We start from the raw sequence: 19,628 nt of genomic DNA, 5'->3' as shown, positions 1-19,628 counted from the left end.
ATGTAGGATTGAGGTTTTCTGTTTCTGTTATGAATAGGCAAGCAATGTCTTCCACATGCTAAGCAATTCATTAGATCATTAATCCAGCCTGAGCTCTTGAAGGCAAGTTTCAGGAAGAATTTGAGTGTGAATAAGGAAAGAATTTCCTAAAATGCCGAAGCCCCCCTGTTGGCTGTGCCTTAGCAGCAGTTAGTAAAGAACTATTTCCACTGTTTTTGGTGTTTTCTCAATAGCATTGACAATGCTTCTCATGCACAAATAGGAAACCAGATTAAACTGAGGTATTCCTGCTCCATTCAGAGAAAGGTGGATGGGGAGAGCCTAAACTGGGATGAGCCTGGAAGGCAGAGGGGGAAGGCACAGATCTGCCCATGTGCAGGACACAATGGCAATCAGTCTGATGAGAGACATTTTGTTCCCCATTTTCCAAGAGGAAGCATGAGCACTGCAGAGTCACGCAGCCTCTCTAAATGGGGCCTCGCTTCTCTTGTCATGATCAGGAAATAAGTCTGTAGCAGGATTGCAAAGGCCTGTGGCACAGCTGAGACATCCAGTCGTGTTAGTGTGGTGAGACCCTATGGTTTCTGTGGAATGGTGCTGACTGTTGACAATAGGGGCTGATGGAGAAGGCATTTTCATGAAGTTAATGGCTGGCTGGTGGAGGTTAGGGCCTGAGGCCATTATTACCATTGTAAGTTCTGGAAATATAAAAATGCAGAGAGAAAAAAAAATAAAGAAAATTGCTTTTTATATATCAGAGAGTTTAAAGTTGAGCTGCCCGTTGCCATGGCTACAATATTCAGTTTGCGGTCTTTAGTTATTTAAGACTAAGGGCTCGATCTTGCTGAATCAGTGAACTCAGTAGAAACATGTCACCCAGCCTCAGCAGCAGAGGATCAAAACCATGGTAGGAAAGGAGAACCCTTTCCTCTCTGTTTAGAGCCCACATGCCCTGTGCTGGAGGAGGCTCTGAGGTGTGGTGCTCTGCAGGGTGCTGGGAATGTTCCTGCTGAGTGCTGTGCCCGGGACATCCACCCTGATTCTCAGTTCCTTATAGCCTGGGCATCTTGGGAATGGCAGTGACTGGGAGGAGGGCTGATAACCCCTGTTTGCAAACTACCATCAACTGCATAAATATATGAACTATATCAATTTTTAAGATCAAGATTTTTTTAAAGTGGTGTCATAGTTTTTTACTGGCAGTTAGGCAGGTTGCAGGTACCTTAACTCCCAGAATGTGCTTTTTGTGGTTCATCTACCAATTACATCATTTGCATTTATGCTGGAGAACTGCAGTTTTCTCAGTCTGGATGTTCAAGTTCTTGCTATACTGGATCAGGGTCCCTTGAAGATCCCCATCTGCTTTATCTGTGAAGCCAAACAAGACTGTGTTGGAGTACAAAGAAAACAGAACAAGCAGGTTTTTCTTCCCCTCTTTGGTGCTCTTTAGGTAGATTCCTAGTGGGACATGATACCAAACAACATCTTGTGTTGTGGGTGCTAACTCTGTGCCTTGATGCCATTCGTCTGTTTCTCCACTTACCAAAGAAGAACTAGAAGAGCTTCACAATCTTCAGAGAAGGAAACAAGGAAAGAAAGTATAATATTAAGTCCTCCAGGTCAGAGACAACACAGTGCACATTTCCTCTGTAGCAGGTTGCTCCAGCCTCACAAAGTGTCTGCCTTTCTCTGCAGACAACAGGTATGTTACAAGCTTGGATCCAATGCTGAGAAACACAAATGTCTTTTAGTTGCAGAACCAGCTACCACATCAAAAACTGAGGTGAAAATGTTTGGATATGATTCTGAGTCATGTCTGTCTGATAAAGCATATCTGTCTGTCTTGTCTCTGTAAACACATTATCTTACAGATGAACACAGTAGTTTAGTATTTACTAAGCTGCTTCATGTCCAACAGCTGCATTGCAATAACCAGGATTTGCCTGTGGATCTCTGTCCCCAAAATTCATCTTGCAGGCTGATCCTAGGAATCGTGAAACATCCCTCCACATCTGTAGGATGGCTGTTTCCCTGCCTTTCTAATATATTATACACATCCCTTATTGGTTCCGGTGTAATGATGGTCCTGTGCCCCCTTTGAGACACCTGATTGCTATGTACTATGGCTCCTGGCTTCTCCTCCTCACCAGAGGGAGGTAGAGCACTCCTCAGATTAGCCTCAGAGCTTCTGCTGCCCCCAAGTGAGACAAGATAAGAGTGCCCCATATTGAGACAGAGACAGGAGAGTTTTATCAGGGAGGAACATGAACCAAATGAAAGCTTTGGGATTTCACTTCAAAAGGAAGATGCCATTAGCAGCCCCCTTTGTGTTTGGCTGCATGGGTGGGCAAGCATTTTATTACTGTCCTGAGCAAGCAATGGGGAAGGCTGTGCCTGCATGTGGTTAGTAAACAGCACAGGGAGACTACATTAGGGTGAGATTAAAGGATTCAGGAGGGAAAAGGAAATTTTCCAGAAAAGCTAAACACACCCAGATGACCAAGAAGAGGTCTTGCCTCCTTAAGGAGAGCCACACTACTGTCATCAAAAATTCTGCAAGATGAGGAGGGAGAGGTCTTCCAAGAACTGGCCACATTCTGTTCACCACCACCATCACATCATGCTTCCTTCCAGCTCCTCTCATGACTACAGAGCCCTCAGACACCATTAGCCTCTTTTCTCAGTAAAAACTGTGCAGAGTCTCCCCTTGGGTGATAACATCTAATATGATCCAAGTTTCCAGCTTAGAACTGAAAGGGAGATAAGCAGGGCACCCCACTTCCACTCTGTGGAAGAACAGGGGGTTGGTTACACTTTCTTCTTCCTCCTGTGAGAATGCTTCCAGGGGTGTGGAAGCAGCAGTTTCCAGCATTTCTGTTAATATTTCTCTGTCCACTTTCTGATGATGCAGGATCCACTTGTGCTAGGGCTTAAATATAAATAAGAAATAAATGTGCTAGGACTTAAGGAAGGGATGATTTCCCCATTCATTAAATCAAAACAAGCTGTATTGGGAAACACTGAATTTTTACTTAGGACGGATGATGCAATTGAACTTCCTTTTATAAATGAGTTATTTTTTTATTGACTGCTGCTGCCATTGTGTGTGAATCTGAAGACTTACAAGCTGCTGGATGATGCTGGTTAGACCTACAGACAGTGGTTGAAACTCCCAGGTCTTTCCCACTTTCTACCAGGGAAGTAAGCTGCAGTACAGATCACTCTGCTCTCTGATGTGTAGGCTGATGCTTGCTGGAGGCCTCTCAACTGTTTTGTCGGTCACAAGCAGGGGCACAGTCATCCCTTCATCACTGTTGTTTGCACAGTGTAAATCTGGATTTAATGTAGCAAGGTCATCCCCAAACTCACCACTGAGCAGGATGAGGCCTGGGATATTGGCCAACATAATTCCCTGTCTCTAATGCGTGACTTAATACACTGCCTTAGTATGTCTTGTCACATCTGCACAGGAATTTGATACAATTTACATGTTGATAGGTAATTTCTTTTCTCTTTGTGTCCCAATCCTGATTTTTTTTCCTCTCTCTCACCCTTATTCTCTCCTTTCTTCTCTCTCCCTAAGCTGTCAGTACTAATAGACACAGAAACATATTTATCTAACTCCTTACAACACCTTCTGTATCTGAACTCCTTGCTAATGGCTTATGAGAACCTTCCATTGATTGGGTTAATAGAAAATAAAATTGCCCAGTAACTGTTTTTTCACCTTGATTTTAAAATTATGCCCCCTAATCCTATCTCTGGGGAGCAGTTCTTAACCTTTTCATTGTTCCAGTCCTCGTGTGGCTACCATTGCCTTCCCTGGTTGCGTCCCAGTTTGGAGCTAGGGAAGTTGGGTGGAAATGAATAAAATCTGTAGTGGAATACATGGAATTTCTGTGAAGACAGTGAAAATTATCTGAATAACAGAAATATCATGAAGGAAGCCATATATACATTGTGAACATTACTGACAGACAATGATTTACTGGGTTGCTGTAGTCAGCTCCTCACATTAAGAGCTCTGCCCTTTTTCTGTTCTTCACCTGAGCTGAAGCAAATGGAGACTTTCTTTGTGTCAAAATGTTAAAGAAATGTAAAATGTTGTCTGGCTCTGCTGCCACCCATTGGAATTCTGCTTCTCTCTGCACATGGTTTGTTCAGCATTCGTGTGGATATATTACTTGGTCTTTCTATCTATCTATTTCTATCTCTATCTTTGGTCTTTTTCAAGCTCTTTGTGAGGCACACAGTGAGGATTAGGAAGTCCTTCTCTGTTGGCCTTTGCTATAGTGGATGAAGACCTATTCTGCTCACCAAAAGAAACTACCTAAGATTCTGCATCATGTGCAAGAGTTTTAGCTATGCCCGAGTTCTCTTTCCTCTGACTTCATTACTGCCCTCTTTTTTGGTCTTTAACAACTTGTCACAATGGCACATGATAACAGTGACATCATTTCTTATATCAAATATATGTGCTTTCAACCTTAAGAGTCCAAGAGTGCTTTGCCAACTGGTGTGGCAATAACCATTGCTCTCTGGATGTGGAAAAGCTTTTTGAAAGCACCAGGAAATATCTGTGGAAGCAGGAAGAGAGGAACAACATGGCATTCCTTGGACATTGTTGTATAGATGAGATGAAGGGAGGGATATTTCATAATGGTGGGAAGTAATTCTCAAGTATTTATTGGGTCAGGGCAACCATAATTAAGGCTATCACCATTTTAAATTTCTTTTTAAGCATTTGCTAGAAGCACAGCTCCCTTTAATTCTGTTGAGGGATTGGTTCAGTGCCAAGTCTGTGAGAAGAGCTCTCTCTCAGATAATAAATACTGTTTTCTGAGACTCTCTGCCTCTTCTGCAGGTCCCTCTGCCATGGACCAGCAAGGCCTGTTACTAATTAGGTGATGAGTTGTGACAAAATCTCAACACAGCCAGGTACGGCTGCAGGTTTCTGAGTCAGTTTTCAATTATTATTTATCTGAGCAAAACAGCTCCTCTGCTACATTGTAGTGGTTCACAGGATAATTTTTCAAATGAGCATTTTAGCTAATATTCCATAATGGCCCAGATATGCAGACTGAACCCCCTAAAAGATTTAGATGTTTATGGTATTTTACCTGCAACAGCTCCAGCTCTTGGACCGATTCCACAGTAATGCGTCTTTCCAGACTGGTTCAGGGCAGATTATGACAACCATCACAACACTCATTCTTTCTGTCTCAGGAATGGGTTCCAAAAGTAGAAACAGATGCTTTGCCTGTCTGCTATTAAGTTTCTGTAGATGGAGACCCTTAGAGAGCCTAGGCAAGTGACAGCATTGACATCCCAAGCATCAGAGTGTCCTTACAGAAGCTATTTGTGCACATCTTCTGTCATTATTGATTGTACTCAGGCTCTCCCAAAAACACGACTTGAAAATAGTCTCAAGCCTTTCCTCTGTAGGTGACTATCACAGCTTGGGACATTCCCACCTACTGCTGTGAAAGAAAACAGACTCTGAGATCAGGTAGCTGCTTTTCTGTGAGAGCTTGGCATAGACGTCAATGCAGGCACCAAGGGATACACCCGTACGGTCCTGATTTGGGCTACACTGCTCATGATTTTCTCCTGCATGTCATTTACACTCTCTTTATCCATTGCTGGTGGTGATGGGGATATGAATCACATTACTGCAGCTGGCAATTTTTAGAAACACTGCCTGGGAATGCTGCTAAATATAGAGAGGGGTGAGTAAAAGGCCTTCCTATTATCAGGCATCACTCTAGGTTCTTGGCATCTCATATACAGGTTGTTTCATTCCTGATTTAAGGCTCTGGAGAACCTTTGATGAAGCCATGCCTGTCCATCATAGAGCAGAAAGCTGCCTGGAGCCAGCAGCACATTAAACAGAATGAGAGGTCTCCCAGGGCCAGGCAGTGCCTTGGCAGTTTATCAGGTAGGACTCTGTGATGAGCTCTGCCTCTGGAAGTTTAATTTGAGACCTGTTCCATGTTATTTACAGAGGATCTTGAGGTTAAGTAGGAAGAAACACTTGCATTTGTATCCTCAAGCTAGGGGGTAAAATACAGAGGCTGCAGTGGGTGTAGAAGAGGTAGTAGACACAGTGTAGACCTCTAGGTGAGAAGGTGTAGTAGCCACCCTGGCAGCACCATTAAAGACCCTGTGAATAAAACTATGGTGTAGCTTCTGTCTGACAACTTGGCTACGAGGCCTTTGGTTGCCATACAAGAGGTGCAAAGGTGCTTTGGGATGTCAGCAGCTGTACCTTGTGATTATAGTGACTCCCTTTCAAATGGTGGACACCAAGGAGGGGTGAAGAAAACTGGACTGTCTCATTTACTGAGATGATCTCTTTCTAATTAACGAGTTTCCTGTCTGATTAGCACTCAGTGTGCACCAGTGCCAGCAGGAAGATGAAGGCAGGATTTTGCAGTCAGTGGGACTGAACTGAGTGGGAGTGACAGTAAGAATAAACTTCCAAGTGTCCTCAGCAGTGCCAAGCAATGCAGCTTTACTGCCATTGCCCACTCTTGCTGTCAGGGACAGTTTCTGTGTTTACAAGGTTTGGTTTCCACCAGGAGTAAGAAGTCACCCTGGACATTCCCACAAGTGTTTCTTCATCTTGTCTTCTAAGATTATTGTTCACCCACAGCTAGTAATTTTGCCTAGGTTTTTTGGTTTTGTTTTACAGGTTCTCTCCCACTAAGACTCAAAGTACATTCCTTTGCAAAATACAACTGAACAGCTATCAGCATTGTGCTAAAAAAATGGCCATTCCCAAAAATGGTTTTCTGCCTCAAAAATGTCATTGGAATTATTTCAACCAGTTCTACTTATGCTGACAGAAAAAAAAAACCAAACCAACAAGGTGCCAATATACATCTCCATGCAAATGACATCTTGCAGCCCTGTGATAACCAAGACTTGGAACATTCTTGTACATGGAAAGGGAAGAGAAATGGTGTGTGTGTGTATTTCTGTTTGGTGGGTGACAGAAAGGAGAGACCATACAAAAAAGACCTTGCAAGCCAGAGGAGAAGAGAACTTTCATCTTCTTCCAAACAGAAAAGAGTTTGCATATCAACTGTAGAACAGAGGTCCAATTTCCATGCCAGTACTAAAGGAATCCTGCATGCCAGTTCAGAATGAAATTTACAGGTCAATACAGGAGAGCTTTTCTGTGAATTTAACTACAAAAAAGGTGCTCATAGTGACCTAAAAGCAAGTGCTTTTTTTTACCCAAATTAGCCCAGGAGAGAGCTTGCCTACCAATGAAAAAGAACCTGCCTAAAAATCCCTTGTAGCTGCCCTAGGAGAAAAAGAATGACAGAAACAGTCTTTTCAAGCCTAGACCAATTAGTAAGGCAAAAGAAAAAGTCCTCTGATAATTAAAAATTAAAACCAACAAGACAACAGTGTAAAAAATGAAAGAAATTAATAAAAACAATTAGCAGAGATGAAAAAACAGGGATGGGAATGATATAAATTGAACCTATTATAAGGCACTAATGACATTCGAAAACCTAATTTTTACATTGTCAAACCATTTTGATAAAGTGTTAAACACTGCTCTTATGAACTTGGCATATATTGTGCTAGAGCAGTAATTTCTGCTTTATCTTTTTCCATTTCTCTGAAAAGGTGCTTGTGTGGGGAACCAGACTGCTCGTGAGGTAGCAGTGCACCTTTCCTGCCTTTGCACATGGCAGGAAGCCCCAGCTCTGCCTTGGTGGCTGTCTTCATGGCTGTGGAGAGTGGGACCTGGGGAGCTGAAGGGCAATGAGGAGAGAGAGGTGAGAAATGATGAAGACATTGGGTGCTAATGAGAAAACCAGACATCTTTTTAACTAGGAAACTTTCCTCCTTTTTTCTTTCCTCCCCTCAGCCCCCGCCTTTTTTTTTTTCCTTTCCAAAAACTGAATAAGCATAATAATTGAAAGAAAGAAAATTGACTTTTTATTGCCTTTTAAGTGCTTAACATGAAGTTTCATTTAGTAAAATTGTTGTTATTTTTATCTTTAGCTGCGTCGCTCATGCTTCTCCTTAAAGAAGATATTTCTCCAGTTCAGGATGCCAGCTGCAAGGAGCTGCACAGAGAATGACAATGGCCTATGCAAATACAATGCATCAGCTATAAAGCCTGCTCCAGAGCACCCACCCCTGCTGAAGAGCTGCTGGAGGCACAGAATGCAGCTGGCAGGCAAGACCTGGCCCTGAGATGTGCTGAGGCTCCGTTTGCTGCAACTGGGAGGTGAGAATGCTCCAGGCTTTGTGGAGCCCCTTAGTCCTATCAGTGCCAAGCAGCAGGGTGTGACCTCGGGGGGAGGAGGGTGCTGGGTCCACCTACAGATCAGGAAGGCTCAGGGAAGCCAAATGCAGTGATTAATTTGGAGTTTGTGACTCCAGTTCACCAAGATCTCGCTTTTCTAGAGAGATGCTTCACTACCCCAGACCCTCATTGCACCAGCTCTGAGGAAGCTGAATGTCTGTGTAATTGCCAGTTGCCTTGTTTCAGAGGGTTGTCTTTGCTGTCCAGGTTTCATCTGCAAAGTCTTTATCTTACTGATCAAGATTCAACAAGAAAGCATATCAACCCCAGGTAGGCCTGTGCAAGGGCTTGCCACTCCAGAATTGGTCAGAAAGGTGAGAATGGAGAGGAATTTCCATTTGGAAATCAGGAATTTTCAGCAAGGAAAATAATAATAAAAAAGAATTATTTTGTTTGAAAACTGAGAAAAGACCAGGAAAGCACTTTAGAGGTAGGAATGAGCATATGGAAATTTGGACTGTTTCTGCATCTTCTGGACTCCTCATCAGACAGTGACAGACTTGTAAATGATTGATCTGGGCTAGGTGGCAGACCAGAAGTACCTTAATCCAGCACAATGCAGCAATAATAATAACATGCTTGTCCCCAGCACCTGTAGATCAGGAAGTCACAGTCCCTAGGACAGGGACATGTAGGTATCGTGACCAAGGCAACAACCACCTGAAGCTGACAATACAGAAACTAAATAGAGCTCATGAGCCTGGCACATCTGGAAATTATGGTGCAGAGAGGATCTTTCTGCTTTGGCAGAGCACGAAGTCTTTTTGCAGAGACATTGCATCCCTCAGGATAAAAGATCTGATCACATCTCAGCTGGTGCCAACCTGACATAGGAGAAAAATTATACATTGCAAAATGCTAAAAGACAGCTGAGGGGAAGGAGTCAGAAGAGAGGATAGAGAAACAAAAATAAATCAGAATCACAGTAGAAAAGAGAGACTGAAGGTAGAGTGGAAATACAGGAGAACTTTCAGAAGGTGAAGACTTTAGAAAGAAAAAAATCCTGAAGAACAAAGGTGGTGCTATGGGATAAAAAGCCAGGACATAAAGCCAAGAAGCATGGTCAGTGTCCTTTATATCAATTTTTAGTGCTCCTTTTCAGCTGCCCTAGGAATAGTTCATAAACCACAGCAGTTATTATAGGGGTGGTGTTGCACGCTGCACACCTATTTGGAGAATGTTACCACTGGGGGACCACGTTTTGAACTGTCCTCCACTGCAATTGACAGGCTCAATAAATTCCAAAAGATCAAGAAGAACACAGGTGGCAGAATGTGTTTGGGATGTGCACGTTGTTCTTTCTTTTTGTTCCACAAAGAAAGGAATATGAATCCCCCATGCTACCAGCCACTATGTTTTTGTTGTAAGCTGTGTAAAATCTGATGTTAAAGCCTAAGCTTTCAGGTCTCCCAGGTCATGCAATTATGTGAGTCTCTGCTTTCATTTTTTAAAATGTCAGTTTCTAACCCGTGGAGAAATACTTGGAAGCACAAACATGTACAGTCTCAAAGCCAACTGATTATTGATATTTTAAAAAATCACTTGATCCTGGGATTCTTGATTTTTAATTTCCAGAATAGACACAATGGGCACTATGGCTTTCTTGCACTCAGAACCAAGGCAGATGTGAAGTTCTTACCATATTCTTCCAGTTGAGAGATGCAGTATCTCAGTGAATTGCATTTTGAAAAACCTGTTGAACTTGATGTGAGTTGTATAGTCTGGACCAACCTTTAATTTGTAGCCTTATAGAAGTGGGCTAATACAACGAAGGTCTGCAAAGCTTGGCCAGTTTTTATTACAGAGATACATTCCTCATTTAATATTTATCTGCTCCTTTTATTTAATGTGGCAGATTTCTGGGAGTAGCAATTCAGTAAGTCAGAAAGAGGGAATACAGGCAGCTGGATCATACACAGCATGACAAAGAATACAGCAAGACAGTTTAAAACCCTCTCTGGTATGTTTCCAGGTGCTGCAGCCCCCTTGATGACAGTGTAGACATAGGAAAATGTATGATTCAAAAAAAAAAAAGAGGGAAAACTCAAAGATCTGCTGGCTTTGAACAAGGCCACTAAAGCATAGCTAGGATTCCTGTTAGCTGTCCTCTCAGCAGGGATCAGGTAGCCCTGTTGTCTCACAATAAAGAACAGTGGAAGTGAGGATTCACTGAGAGTTAGGAGGACTTCATCTTCCCTTTCTAGTTACCTCCAGCTCCTATATTTCTGCCTTGCTGCAGGAACTTGCTTCTTGATTCTCCAATGCTGTGCTACAGCTTGTCTCCTGCTGTGCATGAGGAATGCAAGCCCTGGCAGTGTTGCAGCAGGGCAGAAGAGATGGGAATATTTGGGAGGCTAAGGTTCCTCTGGGGACTTGTGCAGATTCTCTGTTCCAGCCCTTAGAGAAGATTCCCTCTGCAGCCACAGCTGCTGGAGCTCTGGAGCTGCTCCCCTCAGGACTGTGACACAGAGCTCTGTGGCAGCAAAACCACTATGCAATCTGGCCTCCACAGAGCATGCAGTATCTAATCCATGCATGGCTTGTGTTTGTGGAGAAGAGGGAACTGATGCTGCAGCTGCTTCTGCCCATCTTTCCCATCTACAGTATAAATACTGTGGAAAATTTAGCAGGACAGACAAGCAGAGGCTGAGAGCTTGAGCTGTTTAGTGTCAAGTCTTAGGAAGAAGCAACTTCGAGGTGGATATTCAAGTCTGTGTAAAGGACTTGATTTGTTTGCAGGATCTGGTAGACAGGGAACCTATATTGAGGATGTTCCTGGTTCCCTCCTGTTTTTTGTTAACTTAATTTTTTTCTACTTTCTTTCCTCTCCATACTCCTGGTTGTGTGTTTACCTCTCTCCTAGTGCAAGCTACCTAATTCCATTCACTGCTTTGGCACTGGAGATCACTGGCTTGAGGTTAGAGAGGGTGAAGTGGCTGCTGGCTGATATTCCCACCCTCAGTTCCTCTGTGGCAGCAGCCTGTGTGCCCTGGCAGTGCCACTCGCTGCTATTCTGCTTCTAAGTGCAGAGTGTGGAGCTCATGGCCTGAGGAACAACATCTGTCAGGAATGTATAGAACTTAAAGAATTTGTCAGTAGTGAAGGCACAGTGTAAGCTGTGGAGGTGGGCTGTAAGAGGGAGAGGGAACAAGGCTTAGGAAAGAGAAAAGAAAATTAAATGAACAGTATGGTCAGATTCCACCTTGTAGGACAAACTGGAGCTTGACATAGTCTAGGCAAACTCATTCTTTTTCTGGCAAGAGAAAAATAAAAAATGGTAGAAAAAAGCCCTTGATGTGTGAAGCAATCAAGCCTTAGATTTCCTAACTGGTTACCTATTCCCTGGTCATGCCTAGCACTTGATTTAATGTTTTTGGCTCCTCTGCTTAGCAGAATCTGGAATGTTAACTCTTCAAAGATTTATTCTTCAATATCTATCACAGGACAGTTGAAGAAAGCTGAATAAAAGCAATGTAGTCTATCTAAAAAGAAGAAAAAGGCAGCAAGGAATCTGGATTTATTAGCATTTTTGCCACTGACTCATTGCATGGTTTGATATGGTTTTGTCTTTTGCTTCTTCACAGCACTTTATAAATATGGTGGGTGTATGTAAAAAGCCTTGATATGCTTGGATGGAAGCCATTCAAGAAAGGAATTAGTAAGAGCATTGCATATTACAGAACCTTAGCTGAAAATCTGGGAAGACATGGCTTCCCTAGGATCGCCAGGAGATCTTTCATTTGTCCTTTGGCACAGCAGCTTCAAGCCCTGACATTTAGGTGGCCCTCCTGTGGCTGGCTCCTGCCATGCCATAAAAGCAATGGGAGAAGGGGACCCCTAGGAGGATGTGGCAGAGTCCTGCAGAGCAGAAAGAAGTAGATTTGGATGCAGCAAGACAGATATTTGCCTCCAACCCAGTGCAAACAGAGACATAACTGCGAGAGGCCCCCTCTGTTAAAGGGGAATCTGACAGGATGAAGGGCATACTGTGAAAGGCCCCTTTGTCTTGCTGACTCTTAAATTCTCTCTGCCTCCCTCCCCCTCAGTGTTGTCCTCCCCCAAAGTCAGGTGACAATTGTGAAGTTCATCTGTCTTTCTAAAATATAATTATGTTTCTAGTACCTCTGTTGCAAACAAAAAAATTGAAAACACAAATCCCATGGCTTTAAAAGAAGGGGAAAATAAGAATCCTGTGTCTTTTTTAAAAGCCAAGACTCAGATTTTTGGTACTTTACTCATGACTCTTTAAGGACTAGCATTACTAAGTGGGTTACTACTACCGGTATCTCAGATCATTAAAGATAGAAACTGAAAACTAATTAGGAGTTCATGTTGTTTTTTTCTCTAATGTTCCACTCAGCTGGTTGAAGTGATACCAGCCTCTTTAATTTCCTTTCCTCCTGCTTGTCAGTTCCACCGTCTGTTTTTCAGATTGGTATAATGCTCCTGGGTTCATGACATATTTCAGGGAGGGAAGTCCTCTGTCAATATCCAGTGATTCTCCATCTTTGTTTAAATAAAATAAATAGGATATTACAAATGTATGTTTTGCTGATGGCTCCAGATTTCTAAAGCTTACTTTTTTTCAGGTATGTTAACATTTATGGGGGACCCATTGTGCTTAAGATCCAGGTAGCCACTTGGGGCCATTCTTCTCTAACGTTGCTGTATTCATTATCCCACTCTATCCAGTCTTTTTTTTTTTTTTTAATCTATCTTGCTCTTAAGTTCCTGTAGACATATGCTCTCTCTTTCTTCTCTCTTCCTTGCTATGTTGTCTTTCTCATGCTGCCAAGACTATCCATGCCCTTTTTCCCCTGAATGCCTCCTCCCCTGCCATTGTGGCTTCACACCAGGTTGTGCACACCCCTTTCTGCCTGCTGCGTTTGCATCTTTGCTCTTCTGCTCTTCTCTTTCCCTCCTCTACCTCCCAGTTTTTCCCTCTGCCTTTGTCTCCTGCTGCCTCATTCTTCTGTCTCCCAAGGGCTGCTTTCCCAAGAGATGCTAAGTCGAATTGATCTGCCATTTAATTACCTGATGTGTTCATTGCCTGTGCTTGCTGTTTGCAAATAGGCCTGCCTGGAAGTCCCTGGGGGAGGTGGTGTGGTGATTGGGGGGGTGGATAGATGGGCTGGCAGCAGCTCAGCCAGAAGGCAGCTTCCTCTGAAGCAAAACACCTGCCAGCAACACCTGTGCTCGTAAATGTTTGCTGCCATCCTTGGTCAGCCCCCAACACGTGGAGAATGAATGTGTCTATTCCATGGCATCAAACCAAGGCAGCTTTCTGGCACGTGTGAAAGCCTCTAACTAGCACTTCTACCCAGCATGCTATGTTCAGGTGGAGAAATGCAAGCCAGGAGGCACACACCTCTGTAATTAAGGGTGGGGGCATACTGCAAGTCCTTCTTTCAGCCCAACAGTTTCTGCTCCAGTGGGCCATGTCATTGTTCCTCCTCACGGGGTCAGTTCCACAGAGGTGTGGACAAGGGGGAACTGTGACTTCGTTTTGTTCTAAAACCTTGCACTCCAGGATTCCAAAGGACTTGGTCAGAATCCCTAGCTCCAACCTGTGTGCTCTCATACAGACAAGTAAAGCTCCCTCTTCCCTGACTGACAGGCACCAGAAAGTCATTGACTCATCCAAGGGCATTGCAATGCTTTCTAGTTGCAGTTCAGAGGAAATCCATGTCTTCCTCTTCTAGCCTGCAGACTCCCTTTTCTTCTCCCAAAGGGATTTAAGGAGGGACCATAGTATGAATAGTAGCAGACCCATTTAAGGGGTGGTTTTGCAGAAATTCTGCATAGGAATTGAGCTAGTTTGGAATTAACACCATTGAGTTGTTTAAAGACTATGAAAAGATTAAACATCAAGACAATTGGTTTTACCAGGGAGGCATAACTGAGGATTTTTGCATTGAGCATGACAGGGATGTCCTTTCCTTTCTCCATATTTGTGCACATTTCCCTAACGTGTTTGTCACAGAGGGAAAATGGTGATCTCCATCCCTCCACAAAAATCCCAGAGGATTTGCTTCACCTCAGTGTAACAGCTGGATGAAAGCCCCAGGCTCCAAACGCTTTGCCAATTAATAGACAATTTCTCCTATCTTTAAACACCCCATGTGACTCCTTAAGCTTTAGGCAGCAAAGTGTTCATGGCAAGAGCAGCCCATTCACTAGCACCAGTCACACTGATTTTTGCTGCTTTCCTAACCACTGTCCATGCTGACCCCTTGCTGCTAGCAGAACAACACAAACTGCTGTTAAGGGAATAGAAACAGATTATTGTGTGTGTATGGAACAGAGTATTATATCTGCTTCACCTGATCAGACATAAGAAATAAAGGAATAAGTTAAAACTGAATAATAAGACATAAGAAACACAGCCAATGTGGATTAGCCATAGAACGAGCTGGCAAGTTGTCTTCATTGCTTTTGTGGAGCAATTTCATTATTTTCTCTGCAGCATCTAGCTAATGGCATAGCAGGCATACTCAATTAATATGGGTATGGGCCATTCTGGTGGCCAGGGCTTCACACACAAATTCATATCCCTGTATTGTTTCTGCTGGGCTTTAGGTGAATGTGTTCAACAGAAGAAATACTATCAGTCTGTTTTTTACTATCTCCCTTTCTCAGACACTCCTTCTGTCCTTAAAGGCCTTGAGCTTTCTCTGTTTTATTCCTCTGTTCTCTTTCTCTCAGCATTCATTAAATCAGCAATCTCTTTGAGAAAAAAGCCAGTTTTTCATTCTGCATGGGAAGTGTGACCCTGGTGCTGTTGATGGATCCTGGAAGTACTACTGATCATCTGCAGCTGTCCGTGTGCTGCTCAGCAGGGAGCAGAAGGTGGCTGTGCAGTGACATTGCTGTGAGCTGTGCCCATGTAGGCCACCAGGCTGTCTGGAGGCCACCAGGCAAAGTCTGGGGATCCATTTTCATTTTTCTCCTTATTCTGAGGATTACATTGGAAAAAAGAGTGTGTGGCATGGACAAAGGCTACTTTTGGAGATGCATCTCAGGGAAGATTCTTAGGCTGAAGATGAGACATAGAGCCATGACTTCCTCCTCCTAGTAGCTGGTGTAGCAGGATGGCTGTTTATGTCAATGCAGAACTGGCCAGCCTTGCACTCTCAGCTTTTCTTGCTTCTGACGTTGAGCTCTATGCACAGAATTTTCTTCAGTTCAGTAAAGCACCTTGATTCAAATAAGCATTTAAACATATACCTCAGTCTCACTGAATCACTGGGATCTAAACACATGCTTAACCTTAATCATGTTCTTGACTGCTCTTCTGCACTATGCCTTTTATAAAGGTATGAGTCTCTGGGAACTCTGTATGAGTTTTGCCTTCTTGCATGCTGCTCCTCATATACTATTGATGGAACAATCTGTTAGTCATTAATGCTGCAGATTAAGCCATTTTGCCTGAATCTGTTTTTTCAATAGACATTTTAACTGCTCATCTTATATATTTATTTGATTTCCAGTGCCTAGTTAACAATATGACAGCAAGTCTAGAGTAGGTTTAATAACTATTTATACTGTCTCCTCAGGCATTCAGGAGGTGGCATGAACTCAATGTTGGCATTAAGCTACAGCAGTGATGGCCATCCTGCAAATGGAGCAGAGAGACAGAGAATGAGAAATCTCCAGCTGCTAATTCATATATATGTGAAAGGCATCAATCACTTCCACTGGACTTTCAAGGACCTGTTCTGCAGAGATCTCTCAGGAAGGTTCAGGGCTCTTTCTGCTGGTAAGTGGATGATTACTTGAATCTTTATGGAGGAGAAGGGGTCTACAATTTCATTATGTCAGTGTGTACAGCACTACCCCAGAGTTACTCGTGTGCCTGCCTGGCCTGTGGCCTTGGGATTGACTGAGCATGTGGAAAGGACATTGGACACCATGGAGGTAAAACTTGGGTGAAGTCTGTTTGTCCTTTCCCCTCCTTGTGAGGATCAGGGGTTTTCTGAGCATCACCAAAAGACTGGTCCCTGTTGTGAAGCACTCCACGCTTGTCACTGCACACTTATCACTATACACATGTCACTCTTTGTTTGTCACTCTGTCTGTCACAGTGTCATTCCTTTTCACCCCTTGGCAGTTAGTTAGGAGGGTTTCCTTTGGCAGATGCTTTTCATGCTGGCTCCCTAGAGAGTAGTGATCCTTCTGTGTATCTGCATGCAGATCACCTCCCATTGCCCAGGGTCTGCCTGTTCTCTCAGAGGCTGGACTTCTGTGTCCTCAGGACACCAGTTGTGCACTGTGCTACATGTCAAGTGAGCTACTAAAAAGTGTGTTATTCACATTTGACCAAGGTCTGAAAAGTCAGGGGATTACTGGCCATGAAAGGAACTCAGAGAATAAGGTGTCTGTGCAGTTGATCCAGAGAAGTTCTACTGCTAGACATGGTGGGAGACAGGAAAACCTTCAGAGCAAGTTTGCTGGGAAGTCATAAGAAAAACTGAACAACATAAGCAAATTCACCAAGGGAGCATGTGCCAGTGTTACAGCTTATCTTGGAGTCTGGTTTAGTAAATCACTGTGAAAAGACAATATTCCTTGGTCCTTTCCATTCCCACTACTCGAGTGAACTCAGAGCCTGGCGTGTATAAGCTAGAGAGCACTGTCAGTCCCATTGCAATGCCTGAGCTTTCCAGCAAATCCCTCCTGTGAGGTATTTAAAAGCAGCCGTACAGCTGCTAATCCAACTGTAAATCCCTTGCTAAACCACATGCCCAGGGAGCCTCTTCTGAGGAGGGTGACTCCCTGATTATCAGCAGCAGAGAGGACAGAGTCGTAGCTGAGAGCAGCCAAGGAAACCACCTTTCCATCTCACCACAGATGGCAAGGACAGCCTTTCACCACCATGGCTTAGGCAAAATACATCCCTCTGGATGCCCTGGAACAGTTATAGGAACAGCTGCTCTGAGCATCATGTGAGAAGAAGAGCCAGAGCCATTTCAAGTGTTTTATCATGCTCTCACCATGCCTGGCCTCTCATGCAGGCAGAGCCCTGACAGTTTTATATTCATTGGTCTTACTGAAAGAAGGTTAACAATAGGAAGGTTTGCAAGGTCTCTAGAATTCACTTGTAGTTTTCTTAGCACTGTTTTGGTGCTAAAAGAAATTAAGTGAAAGGACCATTAGCTATTCCAGTGAGCAGAAATACCACGTATTCTTAATATTCTTTCTTATTTGAGCAGTGCTGAAGTATAGGAAGGAATGAAGAATTCAAACACCATCCATGATTTCTTGACTGTGTTGTAAGATATAAAATAAGAGATGTAAAACTGGCCCTTGGTAAGCTCTTCTTCACTTTGCTTTTGTCATGGTGTTGATTTTGCTTCATCTAGCTCTGAGGCTGACTGAGAGACTGTTTCATCTCCAAATGTTGTTGCCCAGCTGTTCGTGGTATGGAAGGGTTTAGGAGACAGGCACCATCAAACTTTGCCCTTTCCTTTATTTGCACTGATTTTGTGTTGGCCACACATATATATAAAAAAAAAATTAAAAAAAAATTCAGTGGCTTTTCGTTCTGAATGAAAATAAAAAGAGTTTATCTGCCACTTCGCTTTGTCTGAAGATACAAAAAATTCCAGTGTTGTGAGCTGTGATTTGGATTTCTGGCAGCACAACACATGAATTAGATAACTTCTTCTTCTTCCTAATACAATTAGATAATTTTGTGCTGTTTCACCAACCTCTTCTTGTGTGACTTAGGTGATGAGTCTGTGTGTCTGGCACAGGTTTAATGCCTGCACGCCCACAGGTTCCTCTTAAGCTGTCATTCTACACTGTCATTTTGTCAGAGTTCCCACCTGAGACTCTGACTGCAGTGGTGTGCACTCAGTCTGGCTTTCAGCTTGAACTGCTTCCAGCATTGCTGCTTTCTCTGGTTTTTGATTTTTGGTTTCTTTTTTTATGACAACTTACAGGTGATTTCAAAAAATGTTAGAGGAGACTAAAAGGAGGCTGTGAGAGCAGCTGGCCCTGACTCATTATGTTTAACCTTAAGGGATCTGTCTGTGATAAACTTGCTTTTACAGTGGGGGAGGGATGTTTTACCAAAGACTGGATCTGTTCCTGTGCTGTCAGCTCCCAAACAACTGAAGATCTATGCCTACTGCTGCAGAGGGAAGGGGGAGGATATTTTCTTTGGTCTGCCTGTGTTACCTTTTCAACACACTCAAAAGTCATGACCCACCAAATCCTCAATATGTAAAATTTAGAAGCAGTCATTTGCTAAGCTCTGTTTCGCTGAAGGTCATGAGGTTTTCAAAGCAGAAGTATCACTGGGAGATGCAGCTCTAATTGTATGTGAAGGTGGTCTGATTAATTAAAAGTCTTCCTTCTAAAAAGCAATAGTAGTCCTTCTTAGAATGGACTGCATAATTTTCTATATCCTGTAATGGTTCTGCTGGATAATTTACACTTTCTCTGGGGATTATCCAAGCTGATATGGAGGACTTTACAGTGGGAGCAGGAAGGGACTAACCTTAGCTGCAGAATGGAGCTGTGCTCCAGAGCCCTTACCTGATTTTCCATAAAGCATCAGTTTTGGAAGAGGTTTTGCCACGATGCAATCTCTCACATTTTGCCACAGTGCTGAACAACTCTCTGCTTTTTACAGGAACATCACATTGTCTGGGGACATGGGTTGTGTTGCACTTTATTTTGTTTCTAAGGCCAAAGTCCCATGGAAAAATTTTCAAATAGGCCTGAAGTGATGCAGCAGCCTCAGCTCTGCTGCTGTACTGTGCTGTTCTGTGAGCAGCACTCTCCATCCTCCCTGCAGGAGCTCCAGGGGTGCAAGTGGGCTGAAGCTCAGAGACAAGACAGCTAATGCTGGTTTCTTTGGGAAGCAGATGGAACATGTAGCATTGTTTCCATTACTGAGTTGCTTATTAGCAAGGATAAAAATCTGCTACTTTTTCTTTTTTCTTGTACAGATAGCTTGAAATGCTCTTTCCCAAGTACTTCCCATGGAACTCACCCCTTTTCTCTCTGAAGAAGCTTTTATTCTGATTGTTGTAATGAAGGCTCTGTATGGGACTGCCTTAAAACACCACTCAAGAGTTTCAGAAACCACAGTTCTCAGCACATGGTATTATCTCCTGGTTTCCTTTAGCATGCAGTTCAAAGCAGCAGATTTGGTGTATACCACAGCACCTGACCTGAGCCCAGGTTTTGTAGGAGGCTGTTTTTCATGCAGTACATTTCCCTGCTGCATAGAACTCATGACAAACTGTTACCAACATTTCATATCTGAGCCCTCACTATCCTGCTC

The sequence above is a fragment of the Calypte anna genome, chromosome 12 (assembly GCF_003957555.1).
Source record: "Calypte anna isolate BGI_N300 chromosome 12, bCalAnn1_v1.p, whole genome shotgun sequence".
NCBI classification, from domain to species: Eukaryota; Metazoa; Chordata; class Aves; order Apodiformes; family Trochilidae; genus Calypte; species Calypte anna.
Note: the sequence above shows the minus strand (reverse complement) of the source record.